The sequence below is a fragment of the Etheostoma spectabile genome, chromosome 22 (assembly GCF_008692095.1).
Source record: "Etheostoma spectabile isolate EspeVRDwgs_2016 chromosome 22, UIUC_Espe_1.0, whole genome shotgun sequence".
NCBI lineage: Eukaryota > Metazoa > Chordata > Actinopteri > Perciformes > Percidae > Etheostoma > Etheostoma spectabile.
The window spans coordinates 11,761,831-11,768,772 of record NC_045754.1 but is presented as its reverse complement, the minus strand read 5'-3'; positions in this window follow the sequence as shown (position 1 = coordinate 11,768,772).

Sequence of the window (6,942 nt, the reverse complement as noted above, 5' to 3'; positions counted from 1 at the left end):
GTGTGTGTGTGTGTGTGTGTGTGTGTGTAATGAATGGGGAGTAATTTCATCATAAGGAAATTGCTTAACATTACAGGAGTTCTGCTGCTTGCATTGCCACACTAACATTTGAATAATCACCAGTTGCTAACGTAAAGTAGCCATTATGACTTATCTCGAATGTCACACCACTATACTTCCCCGCTGCATTTGCAAGGTGCTGAAAGAGGAAACGATTGAGCTCCAGTGTTTTCTCTGCACAACATAAATGTGAGTGTTGGAGCCAAGGCCATTTCCCTCTCTGTAATTGAGAGTGCTATCCATGTCATGTTTACATTTATAATGATAGGTAGTGTTACCTTCCTTCTGCGGCGAGGCATTTCATAGACCTGTACAGGAAATCTCATCTGAAGAGAGTACAGTATATGCATTGTCTTGGAAATGTTACATTAAATTAATTTCGCAAATGTGGATCCTCTGAGCAAGCAGGCGGGAACACAGTGAGGCTCCCGCCATTGCAGAGACAGGGATTCTGCTTCCAGTAACAATACTCCCAGCTTGGCTATGCTTTTCAGTGTTGTGTTCTTAAATGGGAAGTCAGTGAGGGATCATGTTCTTGAATGAACGCTTAGGTGACTCACGCTCAGTTGGCTGGTTGAGGAGATGCTAATAGTTATTGCCTGCACAGTTAAGCTCAGTGGATGTAAAAAGAAGCAGTAGTCGGTGCAGCATTGATCATGGAAGAAGCTCATACAGAAGAGTGAAAGGAAGAAAGTAATGTAAAGTGTCTCAGTAAAAACAGCTTCAGCAGTACTTGTGAAAGCTCTTGTGAATATCAGACAGCTACATGTAATACTACACAATAGATGAAAACAAACATTTCACATGTGCTTGAAAGTGACAAAATGTTCACTTGTGAATTAATCCAAGTAAAACAGCATTGCGATTAAATTAACAATTAAAGTAACAGGGCTGTAGCTACCATTTAGGGCTCTGAGGTCATGTCCTATGTAAAGTTTCCAGGAATTTTTCTGCATTATGACATGAAGAGAAGTTAACGCACAACATACCGTATTACCCATGTTTTTATTTTATTTTTGCACTGATTCTGATATTTTAAGTAGTCTAAACATTTTTAAATATGGCTATTTAATTAAAATTGAGGAGAAACAGGGGAATAGTTGAATATACACTAAGCACATATTGTTCTAATTACATTGCAGACACATGACTAATGCTATTTGTCTGGCAGCCTGGTAACACTGCATAGACATTAGATTTGTAAAACTGACTGCCTACGGTCGTGCTGCTGCTGACTGACCAAGTGTCAGAAGATAAGATTGGGACACCGGTCGTTGTTGATGAGGTGCTGGTGCCTCCTCCACCGAAGACTTCTGGTTTCCTTTCCTTGGCCGTCTGCCAAGTTACCTAGTAGCAGGCAGAGGGAAAACAAAACAGATCCTTTTTCCCCTCTCCTTGTATTCTGACTTCTTTGAAGTTTCCACGGCATCAGCAGAATTGGAAAAAAAAACATTGGGGTGTGTGTCGGGAAACCCCACCCTCCCCCTTGTTTCGTTGTTGACTTCTCACAAATTTTAAGGGCTTGGTCTCGTATTTTCCAGTCTATGGTTTTACACAGTGACATCATAAATTCCATTTGTGAAAATCACCTCCGGAAGCAGACGTGTGTGTGTGTGTGTGTGTGGATGTTGTGTGTGTGTGTGTGTGTGTGTTGTGTGTGGTGTGTGTGTGTGTGTGTTGGTGTTGTGTGTGTGTGTGTGTGTGTGTGTGTGTGTGTGTGTGTGTGTGTGTGTGTGACCATGTAATTATGTGCCATTGACACATTGTTCACTGTGTATGACACACAGGTCGGGTTTGGTTGTTAGTGATCCACGGACTCATCACTCGTTAGATCCACATGATGTAATTCAGCTTTTTAAAGACCTTTCCTGGCCTGCCTCTGCTTGAAGAAATTGATTATTTATTTGTTACAGATTTTCTGGTTTTCATTCATGCATTTTCATAGGACATTGTGTTCCCATGTGTCTATGTTGCTTTGATGTCACAGCTGAAATAGCCAGACTTATGCCAGCAATAACTTGGGGAAGATTTAAGGGATAACATTGGGAAAGCCATCCTGTGTGTCTTTTCTGCCAGAAGGAAAGAGCCTTAGAATAACAGGCTTAAGATTAAGTAGGAAATATTTTCTGCTTTCGCTCACTGTTAGTCCAGCTCACCAGACTTTTTCAGCGGGAAAGAAGTCAAAATATTCCATGTGGCTGATGGTGATGAGAAACAGGGTAGAGATTTAGAGAAAAGCCAAGTGACAGTACAGCATTAGCAAATTGTAAGATGATCTTTATTTTACTGAGAGAGAAAAACAGGGGACTTTCTAAGTAAGAAAAGCACCGTGAATGCTGAACTGGAATCTCTCATGATTTTATCATGTCATAGCGGGAAAACTGCAGGTGCTATTAATAACTTAAACAAAGGCTGTATTCCAGTTACGTGTTGGAGGTATTTTGCATGCCGGCTCAGTGTCACCAAATGGAACAGAGCCATCGTATTTTTTACACTTGTGCTTTCTTGTTATGTCTTATAAAACTTGTGATGAATTGTATTTTCGTTCAACATTGGAACTATTTCCTCCTTTGCAACTTACTCAATGTCTACACAGCCTGTGAAGCGAAAGCAGCATGTTAACAGAATAGCGGCAGCCAGTTCTGTGTCTGTATCTAAACAGGATGCGTTCAGGCACAGAATTCAATTCTTTTAATAAATGTAGTGAATTTCAACGCAGAACTACAAATGTCAACCTCGTGGTGGCGCAAGAAGAAATGTCTAAATCAGCAAGCTTCATTCGCTGGGGATCATGAATGTCTGTACAAGGTTTCGTGGAAATCCCTCCAATAGTTGTTGAGATATTTCAGTCTGGACCAAAGTGGTCGACCAGCCAACAGACAGACATTGCCATCCCAGAAGCAGCTGATCGAATACTCCTATGTGGTGTTATTGCAAGCACTTTTCTCAAACTTGTTTTTGAGACTTATAAATGATGCATTGATTCCCTATGACATTTTTTTATGCTTAACTCTCGGACTTTGAAAATTTGGACTATTTAATGGAAGTGTCTCTTTGTTGAAGGATGTTATTTGTTTTATTTAGCAGTACATTTATGCCCAACACCACACAGGGGATTTCTGTTGAATGGCCTGACCCTGCAGCTGGGCCAGTTTATGAGATGTAGAGTGCCAGGTGCTAAGCAACTGGAAAACCAACAGTTAGCCCACTAACGCTCGCTGGAGGATGGGTGTGGAGTTCTTTATGAGTAGTTTTCAACAAATCTCCATTTGTATTCATGACAAAAACATTACTTTTTGGTCTTTGTAAGATGGTTTCTAATAGGCCTACTCATAATAGTATGCATGTTATAATGAGGCCATTTTATTTATCTTAAAAAATAAGGTTGTGGGAAATAGCTTTTTTGTAATTCAAAGCACATGATGCAAGCATTATTTAATTTTAAACAATACAACTATTTCTTCATCCACTAGAATCTTGCCAGAAGTGTGTGTGGGAGTTGAGTTAGTGTCACTTTGCCATAATCATCATAAGCTAGTTTAAAATAACATACAGAGCTGAAAACCCCCAATAAGAGTGCAAGGCCCTCTTGTTACCATGCACTAAATCTGTCATGCTAATCACAGTCTTGTGAATTAGGAACACTTGTTCTCCTGTCTCCTACCCCTTGACAACTGTCTGTCCTTGTCATTTGTTCAATTTCTTGCTTTCTTTTTCGGTTTCATTCCCAACACCTGCAGTAGCATGTTTATCTTTTTCACTACAGACTTCAACATATCCGCTTGAATTCTTTCGTGTATTCAAAGGATTTCAAATGAGCCCTCCCATCCATCCCCCTCACTGAGAATCGCTCTGAGGGCTGATCTGACGCAGACCACATGCAGAGCTTGTGGATAATGGTATTGACTTTACATTCAGTCTGCCTACTCTCTCAGGGTTTCCCTCGGAGAGGTGAAATGGGGTTGGCAACATTCTTTTGCCTCTTGTTAAACCCCTCAGTGAGTTTCAGAATGCAGAGCTGATTTATGGGTTTGTTTAGGGATGTGAATCGGGTTTTATCATTGGTGACAGTATGCATAAATGATGGAGAAATTGAAAAAAAAGTGCACACAAACCAGCACAAAGTATAAATTGGCAGTCCTGCTTGCTGTTGTGATTACTCTCCCAATGATTGCAACATGCACGTGTAAATGGTGATGTCATCTAAAAGAGCGTCGCCAACAGAAGACTGTCTAGGAGCCAGAGCATTAGCATAGAGGCTAGACAGGTCCACTTTCAAACCCAATCATCCGAGCTGTCATCTTCCTGCAACCGCTGCTTGTTGCGTCAAACCCCTGCCAGGGCTCGGTCTCAGAATAACTGCAAAATAATATTCAAAGAAATGGCTGCATTCCATAAAGATATTTACCCCACACAGCTCATCTCTCAGCCTCACTGTAATTGGGGTGTGACCTAAATGTCTGACTGAAGCTGCACTTGTGCAAGTCTGCAGCCTCATTGACCTACATATAAGGAGAACATTGGTAAAGCTTTGCAGGAATCAATATTCCACAATGTCCTTGCGCTTGGCACCGGTTTGTCCTACGAATTAAGTTGTTAATGTCGTGGGAAGCTAATAAGTAAGATTCAGTTTGCGATTGTGTACAGTGATAAACACAGACTGTCTGGGGTTTGTTATCAGCCTGCTACAAAGTTGGGCCAATTCATTTAAAATCTCTCATTTTTAGGCAATCTCTGGGGTTTAAAGAATATTTTTTGAGTACATGGCTCTGCGCTCTGAACACTAATGGAGAGTTTAGTTACCACTCCCACTTTGTCCTCTTTAGGTGGCTGTGTTACTGGCTATAAAACAAACCTCAAGTTTACTTTTGACCTATTTAAGGCTTTCATGGTCACTTCACTAAGTGTTTCAGTTGTGCTACTGCCGTCAAAGTGTTTCCCAGACGTGGATTTTAACACGTTGCCCTGCCCTTCTTTTGAGCCGTACATGGAGGAGAATGAAGATGATAAAGACTTTGCTTAAAATGAAACACTATTCTTAAAAACAGCATGTAGATGGCTGTTGAACTTTTGCATAATTGCCCTTATTTGCAATGCAAAACTTAAATTGCATAAGTAAAATTAATTTTACTAATGACAGATTTACATCTAATTAAGTGGCTAATTTGTCTGGATTTTCAGGAAAATAGTTTCTCTATATTCAGAAACTCGTTCTTATGCTATATTTTTGAAAAAGATGGAATTTATATTGCATGTGAAAATTAATTGTTTAGAGTTTTTTCAGCACGGAAAAGTCCTAAAATCAAAACGAAGAGATACAATGGCTGCCATCAAAATTCATTAGGGCCATCCCTGTGGTTTTGTAATTGATTGTGACAGATCCACCTCTTGTTGATGACAGCCTCTTTCCTACTGTGAAGCCCTCAGTGAGTGGGATTGATTTAGGGCTACCTCCATGCTCTTTTTCGCAGCCTTGGCAAAAACAATAAAACTGGCTCCAGCCTGATGTTCCTGTGTTCTTACCCCTCCAGGGGTTACCAGGCTTGGTTTGGTTAACAAGTGCTCTGTAATTTGGAACATCCTCTGGGTCTTGTAATATCCATGAATTAGGAATTGTTGTGAGGTGATGGCCAGCACCGGTGTATGAAGTTAGAGACACTGTAGGAATAAATGTCTGTTTTACAGCATGTGGATGCAGGGTTTTTCAAGTTTTTAATTACAAGGCTGTCCTCACTTAGATTGTTTATCATGGGTGAGAAGAAAAGCCCGGGTTAATTAGAGGTTTGGCACCTTGTGGCTGCCTTTGAGTAATGTTTGGTTCTTTATGTGGTATTAGATTTTACTATATTGCTGATGTCAACACATTGTAGGAACCGCTGTTGTTCTCCTTCTCAAGATAATTAAAGTGTGACTTTACACACATCTGTGCCAGTTGTTAATGAAGCAATCAAAACACACTATACAAATAGTCAGTTACATGAATTTACTATCTATTTTTTTTGCGTAATGTTTCCGAACTGTTAGTTTTTTAGTTTTGGTATTTTTTGGTAGTGCTAGCAGCATTGCTCTTGGTAATGTAGGTATTGTCAGTCTGAAGGGTAAAGTTGAGGAAATCTTGATTTATGTAGTAAATTATTAATTGTATAGAGAAGTTAATGAATAAACAAGGGAATTATTAGTCTTGTTTTCTGGCACTACTAATCGAAATATATCTGAGAGGACATTGAATTGTTTCTAAATTTTACCAAGGACTGGCTTCTGCTCCACTCTATTTGCAAAAACTCGTAGAGACCTGGTCAAATGCACTGCATCTGGTAGTCAAATGCTTTGTGCAACTTTAGGGAATTGCTTTTATTAATTGGATATGGATCATATAATTCAAGAGAAATCAATAATCATGTCTGCACCGAGAAATGACATTGGTAACAAAAGTGTTTTATGAAATCTACAGTATATGTCTGCACTGAACATAATGTATGTTAAAGTGGTTGTGGATGAGTCCAGATAACTCATTAAGTCATTTGTTTAAATTTTAAGGGAAATAATTAGTTCCTGGATGCTTCATATTATCATCAGTCAGTATCACTAATTGGTTCATTCACATTTCCTCGCCATCCCTGTATCCGCTGCTCTTACGTGGCACCTCTCCCCTACCATGAAGCATGATTATTTACAGATCTAAGCAGCGAAAGATCGTCCGGGCTCTTTCACTGTTAGGAAGTTGCTTTTTCTCTGACCAGCAGCCAGAATTACAGGCAGGAAATTGAGAGCGGAGTCGGTGCCAGAGGGTGTGTGTGTTTTGTAGCAAAGGGTGTTTTGTGGAGACGGCAAGTTGGATTGTGAATCCCGTCCCCCGCTCGGCGCCATGAGGCCCACGCACAG